Source organism: Salvia hispanica, chromosome 4 (genome assembly GCF_023119035.1).
Source record: "Salvia hispanica cultivar TCC Black 2014 chromosome 4, UniMelb_Shisp_WGS_1.0, whole genome shotgun sequence".
In the NCBI taxonomy this organism is placed as follows: domain Eukaryota; kingdom Viridiplantae; phylum Streptophyta; class Magnoliopsida; order Lamiales; family Lamiaceae; genus Salvia; species Salvia hispanica.
In genome coordinates this window covers 45,056,141-45,077,994 of record NC_062968.1, presented here as the reverse complement: position 1 = coordinate 45,077,994, position 21,854 = coordinate 45,056,141, and the positions used below count along the sequence as shown (strand labels likewise).

General features: G+C 35.3%; 1 long non-coding RNA gene across 1 annotated transcript; it reads left to right on the top strand.

Annotated features, from left to right (window-relative positions):
• The first annotated feature begins 18,479 nt into the window (after nt 1-18,479).
• LOC125185604 lies at nt 18,480-21,633 on the top strand. Its single transcript, XR_007170194.1, has 2 exons — nt 18,480-18,775; nt 21,104-21,633. It is a non-coding gene; the product is annotated as an uncharacterized LOC125185604 (long non-coding RNA).
• The last annotated feature ends 221 nt before the right edge of the window (nt 21,634-21,854 follow it).

Here is a 21,854-nt window from a genome sequence, read left to right as displayed (position 1 = left end):
AATATTGTTTAACCCCTTTTATAGGTTGGATCGAACTGAATCCCTGTTTAATATGAGACACATGAGTAGTAGCACCAGAATCTAACCACCAAGTATTATTAGGCACTTCAATAAGATTCAATTCAAAGCAAACAAGAGTATTATGTTTACCTTTCTTATCAAACCAGGCCTTCCTTTTAGGACAATCTTTCTTGAAGTGTCCCGTTTCCCTGCAAAAGAAACACTTCCTCTCCTTTTGGATTTTCTTCTCCGGACCTTTCAGAAAAGATTTATCCTTCTTTTTGTCCTTTTTACTTGATTTTCCTTTACTGGAGCTAGCACCTCCATGACCTATGAGATTCGCAACTTGACCATTCATCTTCTTTAATCTCCCTTCCTCTTGAACCAACATAGCCTTTAATTCCTTAAAGTCCCATTTATCTTTGATGGTGTTATAATTCACCTGGAACTGGCTAAATTCAATAGGTAGGGAGTTCATGATAAATTGGACCACAAACTTTTTTGTCACATGATCGTGAATTGGCTGAGACCAGTCAAACTTTTTTGTAGTAAGTTCACTCATTAAGCTTCCTACAATTGACTTATCAGCCAATTCAGATTGTGAACACTCCTTAATTTTCTCAATGAATTCCCTTGCACTTTCTGTCTTGGGCATTGATGGCTTAAAATTTTCTGCCATCGTCATCCTCATAAGATTCAGGCTCAACCGGTTAGATCGCTCCCAAGTCTCATGTTGAGACTTTTCAGTTTCGGAGCTCTCATCTGTTATGGCTGAAGGTTCATCTTCTGTTAGTATGGCATGGTCCAACGCCATTACACCCAGTGAAAACAGGATCTGTTCAGACCACTTACCATAGTTTTGCCCATTGAATTTAATGACAGAGTTTGCAGATGCATACAAATTCGCTGAGGCTGCAACATTTATACATACTTATCTATTAGTGCTTGAGTCCTTAATACATATTCATAAACAGTATACCTTAAATAACATGCATTCAAGTAACCTTTGGGCAATACTTAAATACACATACTTTCAACAATGCTAAAATCACAGTACTTTAACAATTAATCAAAACATACATATATCAAATAAGCATGTTGCCTTTGGGTATACATACTAAATAAGACACATAGTATACATGATTAATCCCTTTCGTATTATTAAATATATACAATGATACACCTTTGGGTGATCTCCAAGCGTATAGATAATAATTTAATTGATCAATCAAACTTTTATGTCATTTATAGCATCTCTTTAATCATGATCAATTAACTAACATTTATCATTTTCAATAAATAAATGCAATATAACAAGACCACTTTGGTGATAAACAAGTTATATTTTATTTAAATTTTGAAATCTTTAATGGGTAGAATATCCTAATATTATTTTAATATTTCATAAAACAATTACCCAACACATAAGCGGAAGCATTTTAATCAAAATCGAAAAATCCAAGGCCATTCAAATTTCGATTTTGAAATCACATAAATGGTGAATTAACCAAATCTAGATTGGCTCTGATACCAACTGTAAGCCATATTTCATCTTTAATGATTTCGGTAATGAAATCTAATTCTAGATTTGAATTAATTCAACCACAACATATAGACTATAAAGTGGAGATAGATTACTAACCTCCATCCATGCTTTTCTTGTATTGAAGAAGATGTTGAATCCACCTTTTGATGATTCTCCTCTCCTTGACCTCAAGCCTTCTATTTGATTCCTTTAATGGATAAAGAATCAAGAGCACTTCTATATATATATGAGTAACTATGTATGTGTGTATACGGTATTTATTGGTGTGTTATTTTCATGCATCAACATCCCTTTATATAGACATATACATGCCTCTTCGCGGATGGACCAACGGAGGTAACTTTTTATTTGGAAACCATGCTGCTATAATGAGGCAATCGACACACCGATTCGTTAAAATCAGTTTAGAAACTGATTCCTCACATTGCACACATGCACGTCCATATACATGCAATATTTACATAAATACAGTTAATCTATAATTAACTGCAATGACTATTATCCACTTAATGCATGTACGGACGGACAACACACATATATAATCAATTAACACACACACACACACACACACATATATATATATATATATATATATATATATATATATATTTGAACTTTTCGTATAATATAATATATATATATATATATGTACCTATATATATTATATTATAACATTATAATTAGAGGTAGGATAGGAGGGTTATCAATACACCGATTCTAATTCTTTAATCGAAACTGTTCCATCAAGGTGTCGTCTTTGATATTAGAATCTCTTTTAACTTTTAATATTATGAACTTGAACTGTAATTTAAACCAATAAATACATAGATCACATAAGAATATAAATTTTCTTACAGATGTAACCATAAATTCCAAACGTGATAAAAAAACCCATAAGTATTTTTTTTATCTATCAATGTTATTATACCAATTACCTCTAGCAAGATTATGGTTCAATCTTGTATCAACATTATCTAATTATATACGTGTGCATAAATTTTACAATCACACACGCTTTAATTTGTCCTTTAACATGTCCTTTGCATTTAAAATCGTGCTAGACAGGTATCATGGTTGATAGATAATGAGCTTAAATACAAGACATTTCAACGACTAATTATGACAAAGCTGTTTTAAGTAATAAATTTTAATTACTCCATTATTTGCAAAACTAACAATATGGAGAAACCGACAAGGCCTAGTTAGGATTAAATCTAGTCGATCAACTCAACCTGATTTTATTTGATTTTATTTTATTTTAATCCCTAATTTTTTTGCATCAATATAGTGGCTTCTATCCTTTATACAAGAAAGATCACTATCGTAAGAACTATGGTTTCTACTCTGTAACAACAGTTAGTTCCATTCGCAAAGATAGTAATTTTTATTCATAAAATTCCATCGTTAGATAAATTATATCCTACCAAACATGCGCTATAAATGTTTCTTCGATTTGGATTTCAGTCCAATTCGGATAGGATTCCGCCTATACTTTTGGTTAGGTCGACCGCCTTAGTCGCACTAACAAGAGAATTAATTTCTTTCATGACATTCGATGTTAAGGGCAATTAAGAAGATCAGGACATTGCAGGTTAAAAGTTAAAACCTTAAAATTACAAATTATGAAAGTAATTACGTCTTTTTAGGGATCAGATTAGTCTAGATTCACTAATTACCTAGACCTCTTTGTTCTTGTACAAGAGAGCTCAGCCAAACTCTCACTCACGCAGCTGATGTTACACAAGTAATACATGTTGAATACAAGATTCAAAATCCTAGCTATTACAAGGTCTTGAAAGCTATAGAAACCAGCTTCCTTGTAAGCTCTTTAATCTGCACACTTAATACACAAGTTCATAATAACAAGAAAGATCCTCTCGGATCTAAACAAGATTACTAACTAAGAACAAAGACACAGAATAGATCGAAGAACTTTGGCTTAGAACCCGCCAAAAACCATACAGATCTATTCAACCAGAACAAGATCCAAGGAAGCACAAATGGATCGGTTAGAGTTCACCCTCGCACCACCAATACATCCACCAGAAAGTCCCCTCACATCAGATCAAGTCCCACCGAACACACCTCGAAGATGAACACTCAATCTCCACCAAACCCTAGTTTTCTCCATAACACAAGAAATCGAAGGGATTGCTTTCACAACACTCACAGAAGGTTAATCTCTCAAAGAAACCGAGAAGAACCATACCAAACAATCGGAGAACTCATCGGAGAAGAAGGGGAAATGAGAGAGCAACACATCGAGAGAGAGAACAGAAAGTGAACAGTGAGAAAGCCCAAGCGGCTCCCTCTCACTTAACAAGGGAACCCTACATCCAACGGTGCAGGAGCAGGATCCAGGTGAGGAGGACAAATGGCAGCATCTGGTGCAAGAAGGTAAGTAATTGGGCTCAGCCCAAATAATTCCATCTGGGCTTAAATAAAATTACAGCCTAAATAAAAGTCCACACAAATATCCAACATACTCCACCTTGGACTTTATTCTGAGAATCCAATCAAGTGTTATGGGCTAAGGTATAATCATCATAGCCTACAAGGTAGTTCCCTCAGCACCAAAGAACAAAGTTCACAAGCATTTTGGGAAGCTACCAGGTTACCTTTAGACACCAGAGGGGCTGACACCCATTAGTCTAAAGGACTTCATGCCTTTAGCCACCTACCACCCTTACCACAGCTGATAAGGGGGCTGAGGTCTTTCCCCCGGGACATGGAACCTATCCTAGATCAAAGTGCAAATTTTAATGCAAAAAAGAAGTTTTTCTAAAGGAAAGGGCTTGGTTCCCATGTCAACTGGATTTTGTCAGTATGCACTTTTTGAAGAAAAACTTCACCTTTTTCTACTATATCTCTAATGTAATGAAACCTTACATCTATATGCTTTGTCCTATCATGAAAAACATGATTTTTACATAATTGAATTGCAGACTGAGAATCAGAAAAAACAGTAGGAGAATCCTTCACAAACTTGAGTTCAGAAAGTACCCCCTTTAACCACACAACTTCTTTCATTGCTTCAGTGATAGCAATATATTCTGACTCAGTAGTGGACAGTGCCACTATATGCTTCAATTGAGACTTCCAACTAATACATGACCTGCAAACAGTAAACACATAGGAAGTGGTAGACTTCGTCTTATCCCTGTCATTAGCATAATTGGAGTCTACATAACCAGTTAGGGTAACACCCTCATCACATTTGGAGTAACACAACCCATACTTAGAAGTGTTCTTCAAATACCTCAGAAGCCATTTCAATGCTTCCAAATGCACAGGATCTGGATTGGACATGTATCTGCTCAGGCATGAGACAACATAGGCTATGTCTGGCCTAGTGCTCACCATCAAATACATCACAGAGCCAATAGCATTAGCATAGGAAATTCTCTTCATAGCATCAACTTTAGTCTGAGACTTAGGGCACAGATCTTTACTCAACATAAAATGAGCACCTAAAGGCACAGAAGCAGGTTTAGCATCAAACATGTTTTAAAAAAATTTCAGAATTTTGTACATGGTTCTTGATGCAGCACAAGCGCAGAAGCTTTCCTATCTCTATAGATACTTATCCCTAAGATTTTCTGAGCATCACCAAGATCCTTCATGTCAAAATTCTCACTCAAAGCAACTTGCACACCCTTTATGGTTTTCAAACAAGGACCCATGATAAGCATGTCATCAACATATAACAGCAAGAACATAAGTACAACATCAAGATTTTTAACATATAAGCATGCATCAAAGGTACTTCTAACAAAGCCTAACTTCTGCATACATGTGTTAAACTTGATATTCCACTGCCTAGGGGACTGTTTTAAATTATACAAGGCCTTTTTAAACAAGCAAACATGATTGGGAAACTTGGGATCAACAAAGTCTTCAGGTTGTTTCATGTAAATAGGCTTATCAAGATCACCATGCAAGAAAGCAGTTTTAACATCCATTTGCTTCAATTCCCAATCAAAATGAGCACATAAAGCAAGCATCATTCTAACAGTAGTAAATTTAACAACAGGAGCAAAAATTTCAGTGTAATCTACCCCCTCTTGTTGAGTAAAACCTTTGGCCACAAGTCTGGCCTTGTACCTAAGACCCTCCACCTCATTTTTCAGTTTATAAAGCCACCTGCAATCAACCACAGATGCACCAGGAGGCAAAGGTACAAGGATCCAAGTAAGATTGATTTTCAAAGAATGCATCTCCTCCAACATGGCTTTATGCCACTAACTCCAGAACTTAGACTTAGTAACCTGCTTATAAGTTTGAGCTCATCCCCATCAGATTCATACACATTGAAACCCAAATTTATAAGGCCAACTAAACCCACAAAGCCATCAAACTTAGAAGGTCTTTTCACATTGACCCTTGTAGTTCTATCTCTAGATAACACATAATCCTGTAGGTTAGTATCATCAATAGCATTTTGAATGCCACTAGGGCTATGTATCACATTCTGAGCAGGTACAGGAAGAGCATTTCTAACAGGACTATCATACATGTCAGGCACATTGTCATTAATATTTTGGGCAGGCACATCATGAACAATATTTGGATTTCCTTCACTAGGTGTCTCATTAGGTGTAAAGACTGGATAAGTATTCCCAAGTGGCTGCTCCACCTCTCTTGGAGTATCACTAGGATGCTCCACACCAGTGAGTATGTCAGTGGAATCCACCTCATTGAGGGGTTCATTTTCCACATCTATGGGATCTGGGTTACTTGTCAACCTTAAGCAGGGGAATTCATCTTCATTGAAGACAACATCCCTACTGATTATGACCTTGAATCCAGGTTCATCCCTTAGCCAGACTCTATAACCTTTAACACCTTCAGGATAACCTAGGAAAACACCTTTCCTAGACCTAGGCTCAAGTTTATCAGACTTGGTATGCACAAAAGTAGAACAACCAAAAATCCTTAGATGAGAAAAGTTAAGAGGCTTTCCAGTAAACACATATTCAGGACACTGACCAACCAGAGGCACAGAAGGAGATCTATTAACCAAATAAGTAGCAGTTAACAAAGCCTCACCCCAAAACGTTTTTGACAAACCAGACTTAGAAAGCATGCATCTCTCTTTATCAAGCAAAGTCCTATTCATTCTCTCAGCAACCCCATTTTGCTGAGGGGTATAAGGAACAATTTATGTCTTTTGATTCCAAAAGCATCACACAGTCATCAATTTATTTATTGCAAAACTCCAGACCATTATCAGTTCTAATAGCCTTAATTTTCTTGTCAGTCTGAGTTTCAATAAAAATTTTCCAAGTTTTTAGTTTTTCAAACACCTCAGACTTATGTCTCATAAGAAAACAACTTTCCTTGAAAAATCATCAATCACAGACAAGAAATAAACACAGTCGAGTGAGAAGACACAAAATCAGGCCCCCAAACATCCATATGCAAATATTCCAGAATACATTTACTCACATTTGCAGGCACATGACTAGGAAATGAGACCCTATGTTGTTTACTCAGCACACAAGAATCATAGAAAGGCAACTCACTATGAACATCATTATAAGACAAGATAACATGTTTTTTCAGAATACCCAGGCCTTTAGCACTCATGTGACCTAGCCTATTATGCCACAACATAGTTCTATCAGATTTCACAACATTGGCAAAGGCTTTTTCACATGTAAGAGGCACAACAGTACAAACATGTAAAGCACATTTCTGTTTGGCTTTAAACAACCACATAGATCCTTTGCAAATTTTCATACAACCTTCCCCCATTTTCCCCCATACCCTCATTCTCAAGAGCAGTACAAGACATCAAATTATAGCACAGATCAGGAACATATCTAACATCCTTCAAGTTGAGCACATAGCCATTATCAAACTTCAAACACACTGTGCCAATTCCAAGAATTTCACACTTCTTATCATTAGCCATTGACACAAAAGTTTTAGTTACAGGCTTCAACTCAGGAAACACTTTCTTGAAAGGACTCACATGATAACTACATCCAGAATCACATATCCAATCATTAGATGTAAAGGGGCAGACAGGAGAAGCATTCACAAATTGCAGATCATGCACCTTGAAAACAGATTCATTAACATTGTTATAAGTAGCCACATTGACAAGGGTTTCAACCTGGGTATTCTTGAGAAGCTTATTCTTCTTAGGTTTGGTACAATCTTTCTTATAATGCCCAACTTCTCCACAGTTAAAACACTTCCTATAGGTTTTAGGATCCTTACTTTTAGACCTAGACCTAAACTTCTTCCTAGAGTTAGAGCTGTTGCCAGAGCCCCCACTAGACTCATTGCCCCCTCTAGATTTAGATCTACCTCTGACATTTAAAACTTTGTTATAAGCATTCTTATCAGCAGCTCTCTCCCTAAGTTCAAGTTCCTTAGACTTCAGAGAGCTAATAATAAGGTCTAGAGGAGCAGAATCTCTACCATACTTAATGCCAGCCTTAACATCACTATAGGAATCAGGTATGGCATTCATAAGAGCTATACTAGTGTATTCATCTATAGTTTTATCACCTGATCTCTTAATGTCCTGAGCAAGCTTCAGAAACCCATTGTCATCAATATCTTTTGCAAGATCAAGCTTAAATTTAAACAACTTTTCAAACAAGTACATTCTTGAAGACATAGAGGTTTCAGTATACAGAGTATCAAGAAATTTTCACATTTCAGCAGCAGATCCTCATGATCAACTTTACTAATCACATAATCAGACAGATTTAACACAATAGTAGCCCTAGCCAACTCATTCATTTCATCCTTTCTATCCTGAGTAGTATCCTCAAGTAAAGAAGCATCAACAACATTGAAAACCTTTTGTTGAATCAAAACACATTTCATTTTCTGTTTCCAAATAGCAAAATCATTTTTACCATTATAAGGAATCAAACCAACAGGTTGGGCCATTTTTTGCAACAATTTTAGCAAGAAAATAGGAGGTAAGACAGAAATACAAAGCCTTACACACCTTAAAGCACAGAGACATACACAGCAGCACAAGAACTATCACACAACTTTCACACAACAGTTAACACCTCAAATCCTTGACTGTCATGAGCAAAACTGGCCAAGGCTATCCCAGCTCACAATCACTCACTTCTGGAGGGCGCAGGGGGTCACTTGGGCAGTACAAGATGCTTGGTGGTCAAGTAATAAGAGATCAAAAAAAGATCACAGAGAACAAGAACCAACGGAAGCAACACAAACAAAGAAAGCACAGAAAGTCCTAAGCCTTTGCCAGAGGCTGTCTACCAGAAAACAATATCCCAAGCCTATACGTGGCACTAAATAGAAAAGAAAAAACCAGGAGATTCAGCCAATTTACCAGAGCAAACCCCCACTCGAAGGAGGATTCCACTTGCCCACCTCCTTAAGCGACTCGGCGTGCTAGACTAATCCTCCCGTGGTTCTGATACCCCTATAGGGATCAGATTAGTCTAGATTCACTAATTACCGAGACCTCTTTGTTATTGTACAAGAGAGCTCAGCCAAACTCTCACCCACGCGGCTTATGTTACACATGTAATACAGATTGAATACAAGATTCAAAATCCTAGCTATTACAAGGTCTTGAAAACTATAGAAATTATGCACTTTTTATTAGCACTAAATAAACCTGCAAGTATACAATGTATATATAGTATAGCTAAAGGTCAATACCGGGATATCGAACACGAGGAAGGCAAACACAAAGTGTCTATCCTCTACTAGAACTCAATTACTATTTGGAAGAACAGAAGGTTTTGAAAACTTTTTGAAAACAGAAAATAATTAAAAACAATTAACAACTAAATGCGAATAAAACACGGAGACAATCGATAGAGATAAGGGAATCCTAGGGATATGCGTTCACAGTTATGGTTATACAAATTCCAAACTACAAATACCCTAGCATAGTTATTACTTTGATAGGACGAGTCGCCTAGCTTATGCTCATGCGATGCAAACATTGATTACAAAATTAGGGTTGTCAATCCTAACACGTAACTCCATAAAGCTCCTAAGACCCTTGAAAAGTCCCCACTCTCAATTAACAGTGCCGTTTTAAGGGAAGCTAACTGAAGCATCTACTTAGTGAATCTAACTCGCTAGAACTCTCTCACAGTTATGAAGCAAGCTATATTAAATCATGCAAGATTGTGTCACTCAATGATGCAGCATCAGAATTACTTAGAGAATAAATAAAGTAAAAACAAAACGGATATTAAATAGAAAATTGGAATTGTATAACCAAAGTCGTTACTAACACATCCCTAGAATCCTATGAGTTTAGTTACACATAATGAAATAAGCTAAACACATAGATTGAAGGGAAAACAATTTGAACATAAAACTAATGCAAATAAAACCCGTAGGTTGAATCCTTGTCGTACTTAAACTCCTTCTCCAACTCCTTGCACAATTGAAGTACTCTAGCTTTTGATTTATGTGAATTATTTTGCAAGTAGAAGCTCTCTCTTGTTTTGATGAAGCTTGAGGTCCTATTTTTAGGGAAAGACAATCCTTGTTGTAGAAGGAAAAGATCTTCAAAATATGGTAAATCTTGGAGAAAATCTAGGGCATCTCGGATTCGCTGTCATTCTCCGGCGGGCCGCCGCACCTTGGCCGGCGTTTGCCGCGTTGGAGTCCAGAGACTCTGTTCCTTCTGCGGCGGACCGCCGCACAACTTCCGGCGGTCGCCGTACAACTTCGCGCCGGTCGCCGTCTGACTCCAGATTTCCGGACTTTGCGTTTTGGTTCCCTTTTTTGGCTCAATTATACACATTTCTCACAAAACACGCCAAAATACCAAAATAGACAAAATATACAAATAATGGACGTGTAGAGTGACTTTGACATAAAAAACGGACCAAATAATGGCCTTAAAACAGTGCAAAATCCGAGCGTATCAAGAAACTAGCTTCCTTGTAAGCTCCTTAATTTGCATACTTAATACACAAGTTAGTAATAACAAGAAGGATCCTCTCGGATCTAAACAATATTACTAATAAAAAACAAAGAACACAAAATAGATTGAAAAACTTTGGCTCAGAACCCGCCAAAAACCACACAGATCTATTCAACCAGAAAGTCAATCCCCTTACACCAGATCAAGTCCCACCGAACACACCTCGAAGATGAACACTCAATCTCCACCAAACCCTAGTTTTCTCCAGAACACAAGCAATCGATGGGATTTCTTTCACAACACTCACAGAAGGTTAATCTCTCAAAGAAACCGAGAAGAACCATACCAAACAACCGGAGAACTCATCAAAGAAGAAGGGTAAAGGAAGAGCAACATAGCGAGAGAGAGAGAGAGAATAGAAAATGAACAGTGAGAAAGCCCAAGCGGTTCCCTCTCACTTAACAAGGGAACCCTACATCCAACGGTGCAGGAGCAGGATCCAGGTGAGGAGGACACATGGCAACATCTGGTGCAAGGAGGTAAGTAATTGAGCTCAGCCCAAATAATTTCATCTGGGCTTAAATAAAATTACAGCCCAAATAAAAAGTCCACACAAATATCCAACAGTCTTAAATGACCCGAAACTATCTTTATGTTATTGAGTGTAATTCTTTTCATTTTTCTTTAATATAAGTGGGTTTTCGAGTTTTGCATATGTCTGTGTCTATTGGAATGTTGGGCCACCCTTTAGTTTAATAATAGAAATTAATTACATCAAAATGGCAGACTGGCAGATGGCTACTTCTATTGGGCACCTTTGAATGAATATTAATAGCAACCCTAGATATTATATCCCGATTTATTATTGCAATAAAACGGATTATTAATTTTCATGAGAATTATATATAACCATAAAAACTAGAGCTGGGAAATTGGTTTGGTTCGACGGACCTATCAATTAACTGTCGCTCCAAGTTTCCGAAAACGAAGAACCGGAACTAAAATGGATTCGGTTTGGTTCGGTTCGATTCCTAACCGATATACACGGTTCGGTTCCGGTTACAGAAGAGAAACCAAAATGAAAAAAAATAAATAAATTAAAAGTGTAGTAGATAAAAAGTATTGGACAATGTTTTTGGTTAGCTACCACGCTTGGGTTGAGATTTTACCTAGGCAAGAAATAAAGGTGGTACTCTACTGACTAGTGGGTGTGAAAATAACAGGCATGTGGTGGTGTTCGTGGAAATAGGGGACAAGGTGTCTCAGAGGCATATGAAAAGTAGACAATTACTAAAAGAGGAAATTTAGACTACAAGGCATATCTGGTGGCTGGGTGGCTCTCTGACAGGTCTGGACAGTACAACTGAAAAGTAGGGAACAAAAGCAAAAGTAACTTAAAAGTAAAGTGGTCCAAACTAAAGTTGATTTTGACGTTTTCTTCTTCACCAAGCATTAACAAAAATCAGATGAACACAAACACCATAACTAAGCTCAGATTCATAACCTCAAACTCAAGATCCATTGATTAAAATGCTCAAACTTAAAATAAACGGTGAAACTGCAATTTTACTTCTACTGACTAACATGCAAGGCGGTGATTATAATGCAAAACGAAGACTCAAGTACGAAGATTAGACTAAAGCATAACTACAACTTCAGATCGACAACTCCAGATAAGAAAACACTCAGAAATTAAAAGCAACAACTAGATCTAACTTTCCTAGGCAGAATGAAGCAAACTCGAACCAAAGCGACATACGAAGAAACTTCATAATTTAAACGTTGGAACTTCACAAAGTACTTCAAAAGGCAACAACGATGAGTGTTTGCAACAAAACCAACGACGAAAACAAGTAAAGATTAAACTAGAAAGCAAAATAACGATTGCTTTGCCACTCCGGGCGATGATACTGCTATACTACTACGGCAACTGGCTGGAACGGTGGATCGATGACTTCTCCGGCAGACTCTTGAACTTCAAGTGACCATAGTTGTGGCGATGAACGAGAGGTTGGACAATGCTGAAGGACTGATCTTCTAGAGAGAATTCTGCTAAGTGTGTTTTTGAACCGGGAACTTAGAGCTCCTAACCGAACTCTAAGGAACCAACTCTAAAGGTCAACTCCTTCTCTCTCTCCAAGTGGCTTCTTTTATAGGGAGGCTTGCCCTTGCTTTTAGGGTAGACTTCCTTCACGTTTTGACTTTTCCTGCCCTTGTTAATGATCATCCCAGCCTATCCTTCTTCTCCATCTCGAGCCTTTTCTCTGGCATGCATCCCGGTCAGTATTGCACCCTTCTAGCGCCCTTTTCACTTGTGTCACCTGAATCGTCTCCTACCGACTTGGATCCTTTAATCCCGCACACTTGAGCAACTGTTTTGCAGATAATACATGCATTTCACGACATACTGACCAGTAACCAAGGCTTAGAATACGACCTATCAGTGTTCTACTGCCCTATGATGAAATTGGTGTTCTTTGGCTGATTTTATTTGTGGCATTTTTTACTGGTTGGCTTATTTGTTCCTGCTAATGTGTTGTGGTGCTTGTGTTGTGATTTAGCCACCCCCATTTTGGGTTAGGAGGCTTAATGCACTGCCCTATGATGAATTTTTTGTTCTTTGTCAGATTAAATGGAATTTCTTGCTGAATTTGTCCTGTCATATGTTGATATTATTATCTGAGGGCTACTCTGATGTTGTATTGTTGATATTGATGTTGGTTTGGAGGCTTGTGTTGATATTATTGTGTTTGATGCTTGTCCTATGTTTATTAGCCACCCCTATTCAGGTTGGGAGGCTTGTGTTGCTGCCAAATGATGAAAGTTTTCTGAGGGCCTTCATGGTGATGTGTTGTGAAATCTGGCCATGGTTGATGTTGTTGGCTGTTTGATGTGGTGTTGGAAATTGTTTGTGGTGCTTATCATGTGTATTAGCCACCCTTTTTCAGGTTTGGAGGCTTGTGGCTCTGCCATACTGATGTTAAATGTATCTGTTGCCTCCATTACAGTGCTTGAGTAAGAACTGCAACACATTGTTCTTAATGTTGCTGCTCAAGTATAGAGTTGTCCTCTGCCCATTCTGTATCCCTATGATGAAATTTTTCTGAGGGATTTATAACTGCAGCTGTTTGGGATGTTTTTTTTTTGAGATTTTGAGTTTTGGAGTTGATAGAAGGTCTCTTGAATGTATAAAGTTGATGTATTTATAGCACTTTGAAACTTTCATTTTTTTAGTTCGAATTCTCCTCCAAAAATTATGTTAAGGGAGAGTAGAAATTTCCATTTCCCTCCATGTATTTTGAACTAATCTTGTTGAATTAGCAGTTTTTACATTTTGAGCAATCTTTTTCTTTTCAGTTTTTTATTTATGTGATTGAACATTTTAAAAATAGGAATATTAAAAATGTCATTGTAATTAATGACATTAAAATACGTTTAAGCAACATAAAAAAAAGAGGTTGGCAGCTTTGTTGTTTTACAATTAAGATGAAAGAAAAAATTGAACACAATTGACGTGGGTCCCAAATTCCACTATCACACCCCATTTATTACACACTCCAACTCGTATTAAAACTCGTGCCCATTAGAAATGGGACTGCTATTGTTGGACGGAGGGAGTAACTTGTACTTATACATTTCAATTTTCAACATTTGTATTTGTAATATCGACATATTGTTCAAATTTGTATCAATCAAATTCCAATTGTCCAATGTCCACTTCTACTCCATTTGACAATCGTCATTCTCGTTTTATTTATTCAATAGTACAAGACTACAAGGTGTAATTTGTAATTAGTACTATAAATGAATAAATTTTTTTAAAAAAATTGAAATAGTGAACCGGCAGTCCAAAACCGGAACCGGCCCTGGAACCGCCCGAAACCGGCTGGCAACCACCGGTCTTAAACCGTGCGTTGAACCGGGTTGTCCGGTTCAAGAACCGGAACCGCCAGAAGCTATGGCGGGCCGGTTCAGGTTCGGAACCGGCGGTTCTTAAACCGTGGTGACCTCTAAATCTCGTCCTCTAACATGGACTGGGACCGAATCGACTCTGACTAGATCGGTTATTTGGTTAAACGATAACCGACTTTTTTGGGACCATTTTCGGTTAACCGAATTACCGAGAACTGTATACCTAGCCATAGTAAAAACTGGTCAAGTATGAAGAAATATAGGACTCCCTTCTTCTGCTATTAAAACTTCAGGTTCATCATTTTAGTCCATCCACGATTAAAAGTCTCGGTCCATTTTTACTATAAATGGTAGGTAATCTCACATTCCACTCACATTTTATTAGAGCATCTCACATCTCCAAGAGGAGAGGTAAAGTTATATAACTACCATATTTAATTTTTTTTCATAAAAAATCATTCTCCAAGGGAAGAGGTATTTGAGAAAGTATTATACCTTTTCCCATTTTGAAGAGGTATCTTTACCTCTCCATCAGTGGAGAGGTAAAATTTTATAACTACCATATTTGCCTTCTTTTCATGAAAAATCATTCTCCAAGGGTGAAGGTATTTAAAAAGGTATCACACTTTATGTTTTTTTAATGCATTTTGTACTATTATTTTATGTTTAAAAAATCATTTACCTTTCTATATACCTTTTTCTTTTGGAGTATGTTTCTTTTAGGAAGGGTATATTTTACTTTTTGAGAAGGTATATGGATGATATACCTCTTTTATTTACCATTCCTGGTTGGAGATGCTCTTACTCCCTCCATCTCATTGAAATCGACTCAATTTCCTTTTTCGTCGGTCTCATAGAAATAGGTCATATCCATTTAGAGCATCTCCAAGGGAAGAGGTAAAGTTGGATAACTGCCATATTTGCATGAAAAAACATTCTCCAAAAGGAGAGGTAAAATCTTATAACTATCATATTTGCCTTCTTTTCATGAAAAATCATTCTCCAAGGGAGAAGGTATTTGAGAAGGTATCACACTTTATATTTTTTAATGCATTTTATAGTATTATTTTATTTTAAAAAAATCATCTACCTTTCTACATATCTTTTCCCTTTAGAATGTCTAACTTTTTGAAAGGGTATATATCACTTTTTGAGAAGGTAAATAGATAATATACCCCTTTTCATTACCTTTCTTTGTTGGAGATGCTCTTACGATAACGTTTTGTTATTTTCTGTTACTTTATCATTTATGTACCCACCATTCATTATGTTACTTTTCTCTTTTACTCTCTTACTTTACTAACTTCGCATTAAAACTCATGTCATCCCTTAATGACCTACTATGTGACAGAGGATATATAAAATTAATATTTTATTTGTCCCAGCCCCGTGGGACCTAGCGTAGTCTCTTTTTTTTTTAATATAAATGAAAACAAAATATTTTTTTTATGTTAATATATGAAATTTTAAATTTAAGTCTTCAATCCGATCTAGTCTATTCAGATTTTTCGCCTAAAGTTAAACTGAACAATTATTAAAAGGATGTGTTTGAATTTGAACAATCGAACCTATTAAATTTTACGAAAGTGTTTAGAAATTTTTAGGAAAAACTAAATAATTCCGTAAATAAATAACAAGAGAATGGGTACAACAAAATAAAGAAAATGAAAAAGCGTAACGAAACGGTGAAACAAACCAACAAATCAAGCATTCCTATATTTCGCCAAATGTTATCTAACTTTTTATCAAATTTTAATTTATTTATCAATCAAAATTTGAATGAAAAAATGTGAAGTTTTGAATTTCTCAATTGTTCCGTAATAATCTTTTTTGGCAAATAAGATGCTGAATCAATAGAATACACTTGTAATTTTTGACGATGTCAATGAATAGTGCCATAAACTTTATTAATGTAATGGCATATACGACGACTAAACACAATCATTTTGAAATCAAGAAACTAACAAACAAAAATTATTTAAAAAAAGCACATTTGATCAAATTAGAAAATTGAGAGTTATTAAAACTCTGTAATTTAACATTCAAATTTTGAAAAATGTGAGATGAAGAATTTGTTTAAATATTTGTGATTTTGTGGAAAATTAACTCTAAATAATTAATAATTCTCTGAATTGGTATTAGTGCTAAGAGAATTACAAAATACTAATCCTATCTGTGTATGGATTAAACATTAGCACTACTCTATAAAAAAGTAAATCCTACGAGAAAGAAAAATATTTTTAAAAATAAATCGACCAAAAGAATCTCTTAATAAATTATGTTGGACTTTTTTCCCCTTGAGTTGAAATTATGTTGGACTTTAAAAAAATAGAATATATTTTTAGTACATAAACGGAAGCAAATAACGCCGGCCAAATCATCACATGGAAACAAGATATAGCCACATAATTTTATGAATCTTTGACCACAAAAAGGGGGATTAATATAAACCCTAGGTCATATCTTTCGAGATCTCTCAATTGTATCCAATTGAGTTCAATCTATGATAATAACATCATTAACAAAACTACAAATTTAATCGTATATAATTTAATTGACACCTACAGCCCATACCCATTGAAAAAGACTATATCTCCGTTTTATAAAAAATGAAAAAAGAAAAGTTTGGTGTGGCTTTCAATTTTGGGAGAGGAACATAAACGTGGATGGGACCATTACCATCATTAAAGAAAATTAGTTTGTGTAAGAACAATCATTTACATTCATAATTTATGATAATAATATTTCCACCCAACTTGTTTAATTTGGGGATTTCTAACAAGGAAATGCTGACCCATGTTAATTAATTGTGGAGTAGTATATTTTTTCTTTTGTTTGAACAGGATATTTTATGGGTAACCATGATTTCACATATCAAAATTGTAAGTTTGTGAAAAACAGCTTCCTATAACTATATTAGTATAATAATTAAATAATACTCCCTCCGTCCCGGCTAAGATGACACATTGCTTAGCCGCACGGGAATTTAGGAGTTATTGGTTAAAGTGTTTAATTGGAGAGAGAGAAGGTGAGTGTAGGTATTAAAATAGAAAGATGAAGATAGATGGATATTTTAATAGGAGTGAGAAAAAGTGGTTGAGTGTATTAATTGGAGAGAGAAAGTTACCAAAAAAGGAAATGTGTCATCTTAATTGGGACAAACTAAAAAGGAAAACGTGTCATCTTAAGCGAGACGGAGGGAGTACTATATATACGATACATCAGTACCTTCAATCATGAATAACTTTAAATTTAGTCGTCACCATCTCAATTCTCAACAGTCGACAGATCAAAGTAACACAATTTGATGCCATTCAATTCGAGTATATTATGTTAGTAAAAACTAAACATTCGCAGCATAATATTCTTTATTGGGAAAAATTGTTTATCCATATATGTACCAACATTTTATTAATTTGATGTAATATTTGTATAGACATGGTGCGAATCTAAAGCATGGGCTATAATCCAAAGAATTATTCACAATTTTTATCAAATAAAACTATAAAGAGATTAAAGTGTAATATTTATTCTCAACTATTTTACACATGTAAGATTTTATAATATTTTCTTCGATCTCAATTTCTTGTGTTTTAATTAAACTAATCTTTTTTTATGATGGATCACACCTAGTTTGACTAGTTTTATCATTTTTATTATTCCTCCGTCCCACTCAAGATGACCACATTCTTGAGTGGCATGGCATTTTAGGAAGTGTTGTTAGATGGAATAAAGTAGAAAGGAAAAAGGTTGTTGAATATTTTAATGAGGAGAGATGAGAGATGAGGTTATTTCCAAAATCGGAAAGTGACTCAAACAAAAAATGAACTGTGGTCATCTTGAATGGGACGGAGGGAGTATGTTACAACATTTCTAACTTGCATAACATATTTTATTAAATTAATAATCATTTCTTTTATTGTAAATAAACATGGTAAATCTACGATGCTGTTTTTGTCTCTGATTTCCACATAAAATTTGTTATAAAAGTGAGAATAAAGAATAGTGTAAAATAAATACAGTTTTGAACAGGAAAGATTAGTCGTTCCTAATTTCGTTGGAGCAGTGTCTTTTATATTGACGTAGTCTTGAGCCACTTTCTTCTGTCTTTTCCCACACACACAAATACACACACTTTGGAGATGAGATGTAACCTCCCTCCACCACCACCGCCGCCGCCGCCGCCGCCCGCCGCGGCATTTACAGCCACTAAAGGAGGCGTCCAAAGGGATCGCATTGATCCCAACTCTATTTCTCTATTCCTTTTCTTCACTACCATTTTCTTTATATATTTAATTGGAATTCATACATTTTGGATCATGCTATCTCTTTGGATTCATCCTTTGGTAGCTCCTAACGGTCAAGATCATGCATCATAACGACGTCGCTTGATTTATGTAAACAAGCCCACCAATATATGCCAAGTAAGTATATTATCTCCCTCTGTGAAAAACAGTTGATTTAATTTAAATTTTAAAAATGAATGAAATTGTTAACCAGGAGAAGTATAAGTGTGGAAGATCCAACAATTTTGTGAGAGAAATCACTCTCTTACAAACTGTTGGTTCTAATTTGTGTAAGCACTATTTGTTTGTGTTATTCGTTAGAGATAAGAACATTTTCTTTCTTCTTGTTAATAACTCAGTTAATTAAAATTAAATTAAAGTCAGATTTCTGAGGAAGACATTAAGGTTTCTTGGCTTTGTTCCTTTATCAATCTCTTTAGTATATATCAAAAATATTCTTAACTATATTGGATTTAGTAGTGCATAGAATGATTGCACATATAGTTGGCATGCTTCTCCAATTTCTGCAAAACTAAATATTATAAAACACTACAATAAAGAAAAGTGAAGGGATATATAATTATTACTATCTGGTTTTAACCTGGCTCTCTATATAGAGATGAAAAGAAAACAATGAATGAAAATGATTATGTATATACACAGCTGTCTGGAAGTAAATGAAAATGAAGATATTTAATTTTTCTTTAAAATCAGGTTGAAGCTAATTATAGTGTGCCTGCAGAAAAATTAAATTGCTCTTATATGTTCAATTCTTTTCCCCTTAGGGCGTGTTTGATAAATTAGTAATACCAAGATAGAGAATTATATATAGACATTTCTAATTGTTTGATATCATTGTTAAACTTAACTCAAAACCCAGTATAAGACAAGGGCCCTACCCAACCTTACCATAATTATAACTTTAACCATGTTTATGTAACCCACCAATTTGTCAAGTTAAGCCATGTTATATAATATACTATACAAATTTAGATAATTTCTTTTCAATCAAACAACAACGAAAAAATATCATATCTTTGCATATCTTGACATGAAGCCCGTATTTCTTATCTTATTTTACATATCTTCTCATATCCCATCTTTTTTATCAAACGAGTCCTTAAAATGTTTTAGATTGAACCATTTGTATAGCGAGATTATTTATGTTAGTTAAGTAAGTATTAATACGTAAAATCTTCAAAATCTAAATTAAATAAAATATATGAGTTACATTGGTATAGTTCTTGAATTACCTTATGATAAAGTACTGAAATGGTCACAGATTTGGCATATAAAATAGTTGAAACCACATGGTATAGAGGACTTTATTTAGAATCCAAGGCAAAGTAGAAAATAAAAATAATATTAATGATCTCTACTTTGAGTGTCCCAAAGGTAAGGGAATCATGTTACACATGGTGAGAACTTAAGGAAAAAAAGAAGTCCTTTTAACACTACCCTTTGTGTTGAAATAAAGCTCTCTTTTATTGTATAATACTAACATCTATCAACCTTCTCATCACATGACCCCAACTTCCCAACAAACGACTATTCAATATTTGAATTTTATACACCAATTAATAATTAATTAGAGGCAAGGATTTCCATTTAGTGTTGTAAAATAGTCAAGACTTATGTCATAGGTACAATGTTGATCTTAGTGTCAATTAATTAGGATGTTAATATCTCAACCTCTTTTATGGACAAAGGTAAGAAAAAGAATTATATTGATGATTGTCGAGATAAAGGATGATGGTTTTGTCAGTTGAAATGAAAGAATTTTGGACAAGAGACTACTCGTGAAACAATGGTTTCAAAATTGGAAAAAATGTAGGCCAAATGTCTGCCTCTTGCACTACACTTTATATTTGTAAAGGACATATTAAAACACTATGTGCAGCAAAATTATATGGCCTTATTCATTTTAGCAACAATTCAAACTCGTGTCGACCCCAGCTGCAACTCCCAACTTTATGTCTTTATCCAAATTTCTAATTTTCCATAATCTCCATAAAAATATGGCCATGGTTTATTTACACACACCAGTCACCAACTCTTGATAATTACATGTTTGAATGTATGTATGTTAAAGAGGATATATATCCAGAGTAGTGATATAGAGCAACCACTATTAGTTAAATGAATAACTAGAGAAAGCGAATTTAGTTCACTACCAGAGCGATTTAGTTCAGCATAAAGGTGTTTTAGTTCACAACACGAATTTGAAAACACGAAGTGAACTAAAATGTCATTATAATGAATTAAATTTTTCACGGAGTAAATCTTTCACTATAAAATTATAGTGAACTAAATCAGTCTTATAGGTGTTTTAGTTATGCATTTAAGAATAATTATACTTGATATATATCCAGCGTATAATAATAACTACGATGTGAATCAAATTTGCCTTACTTTTTACTACATATTTTGAGACAATATGGAAAGCTCATGGAAGCGTCAATTTAGCCTTCCTTGTAGGTCGTGGCTCGAGACATAAGAGAAAAAATGACGCGGACCATTAGGCTTGCTGAAACTGCACTATCCAAGCATAAGATACCCAGCGGACCACTAGATTCGCACCATGCGGAAACAGCGGACTGCCCAAAAAGCCACCTCAATACATGAAACACCATGCGGACCGTTGGATTTGCGTTATGCGAACCTAGTGGACCGCTGAAAAAGTCGTTGGAGTCCATAAGAGCCCAACGGACCGTTGGTCGTCTAGCGTAAATTTTTCGAAAAAGGCATGAATCAGTTTAAAGCCTAAACATCATCCTCCCAAGTATAAATAAAAGCTAAACTCAAATTTAAAAGAAAGCATAGGGCTTGAATGGTACCTATGGAGTTTGAAGAAATATCGAAACTTCCATCTTCCTAAGAACTTGTCCATGATGGTATTTCTAATATTTATTTCGTCTTTAACCACCATGAGTGGCTCGTTCTCCAGATTGCTTCTACTTTGTAATATCATTGTGCTTATTGAACTTGACTATCTAGCAATTGGCCTTACTTATGAATTATGATGTCTCTTTAATAAGGAGCAGACATAGTTAAGAAATCCTATGGCTAAAACTGATTAAAATTAGTCCAAGGTGAATTTTTGTGTTGAATGTAGTGGAAGTTAATCTAAAGCCTACTATGTGTACGTAGGGTTAATAGATAAGTGAGTAGAACAAATAGATAAGTGAGTAGAACAAAGGACACATGATTAGCTTAT